The sequence below is a fragment of the Austrofundulus limnaeus genome, unplaced genomic scaffold (genome assembly GCF_001266775.1).
Source record: "Austrofundulus limnaeus strain Quisiro unplaced genomic scaffold, Austrofundulus_limnaeus-1.0 Scaffold605, whole genome shotgun sequence".
NCBI classification, from domain to species: domain Eukaryota; kingdom Metazoa; phylum Chordata; class Actinopteri; order Cyprinodontiformes; family Rivulidae; genus Austrofundulus; species Austrofundulus limnaeus.
The window spans coordinates 47,037-48,948 of NW_013953007.1; the positions used below are offsets into that span (position 1 = coordinate 47,037).

The 1,912-nt window shown below is 33.6% G+C and overlaps 1 protein-coding gene across 1 annotated transcript in view; it reads left to right on the forward strand.

The window, feature by feature from the left end:
* Positions 1–1,912, forward strand: part of slc6a20 (solute carrier family 6 member 20) — a 23,780-nt gene that overhangs the window by 1,096 nt on the left and 20,772 nt on the right. The gene's annotated exons all lie outside the window — the stretch shown is intronic.

The following is a 1,912-nucleotide window of genomic DNA, read 5'->3' on the forward strand; positions in this document are numbered from 1 at the left end:
CACAGAGGAGGGAAACAGTCACACAGAGGAGGGAAACAGTCAGACAGAGGAGGGAAACAACTTTGGGAACCACTGCACTTTGGTTCCCAAAGTTGGGCTTGGGACCCAATTATGGGTCATGAAGCACCTTGGATAATCTCCAGAAATCAATTTAAAGGGTAATAAAATAATTGCTGATGTAAAAATTTCCCTATAATTATTACAAAAACACAACATAGCTATAAATAAGTTTTTATATTTGTGTGCAAGCTGTTTAGATTGTCAAAAGCCTGTGTTTTTAGGGTTATTAACAAAGTTTATGTACTCAGACCAGTAATATTTGGGGTCATAAGTTTTTGCCATGAATATTTTGTGGGTCAGAAGATAAAACGTTTGGGAACCACTGGTCTAGTAGCTTCAAGAAACCAAGAGTTGTGTTCAGTTATTTTTTTAACTTTCAGCTCAGATCCCAGTTTGTGACGTCTTATTGACATTAAACTCYCCAAAGGGTTTAGAACGGATTTTATCCCCTTTCTACAGCACAAGTTGGTCAATGCCACAAATTCCTCTGTAAATAAATCTAAAATCCTGGCATCAGACCAAGCACCATACTCTCACAACCTGTAGCTGCAACGAAGGCAATGGCAGGTATTCATGCAGACAAGCTGAGCTTAAACAAGGTGAGCGAGAACTAAAATAAAGTCATGTTTTTGTTTTAAAACAAAGTTTGATTTTGTTGTTTCTCTGCAGAGAAATGGAGCAGAGTTGCTCAAATGTGAAGTGGAGCGCCACCTAATGGACTATTTTAAAAATTAAAAGTGGAGGAACGGCTTTAAATATAAGGGAGTGCATTATTTTTTTAAATAGTAAAGATGGGATCAAAAAATGAATTTATAATGTTTTTTTGATGAATGAATGAATGAATGAATGAATGAATGAATGAATGAATGAATGAATGAATGAATGAATGAATGAATGGTTTTATTTGGTCACATTAAAGAACACTCTACACAAAAACAAACAAAACTTTAACCCTTGACAAAATAGGTAGAGGCTTTTAATGGCTTGTTGTGCCTCATCTTACAATTCATAATGGATTCCCCAAAACAAAATGCACAAAAAACACACACATACTTCAGCTACATCCTGGTTATATGCACCATTTTATACACACAAAATACAAATCATCAATACTTCTTTAAATCAACAATATCATTATTGTTGTCTGTACATGCAAAAAATATGCAATATATTATCACCACCGTCATTACAAATGACTATAAACCATAACTCATAATTAATTTACTTTTTAACTTCTTTTGAAACTTAAAAGAGTCATTACGCTTAATTTAATCACTTAAATTATTCCACAGTTTAACACCCAATACTGAAACACRTCTGTATTTGATATTTTTTCTTACTTTATGCACTTCAAAAATAAAGAACCCTCTTAAATTATAATTATTTTCCCGTAACTTAAAAAAAATCTTTGAATACCATCAGGAAGACTATTTATTCTTACTCAATATAGTATCTCCAGTGTTCTTAAATACACTATATCACAATTTTTTTTTAAAGCAGAAGACATTAAGAATAGTGGATTAGTGGAATAAAAAAACCCAGCATTATTTATTAATCTAATTACTCTTTTGTGAAGTTTAACTACTGGATCCAGTGTTTCCCCTACCATTATACAGGCGGGGCGCCCGCCAATGAGTCTACATCAGATCATCTGCTGCACACAGTTCTGATCATTTATTATCAATAATAATTTTATTGATAATTATCATGAGGAGTCCTTAACTAGGATGTAGTTAGGCAATTAAATATTCATGTACTGTATATGTAAATTTATTACCATAATTGCAGGTGAGTCACGTAAATTTATGTTTTTATAAAACAAGTACCCCCCCCCCCCCCCCCCCCCCCCCCC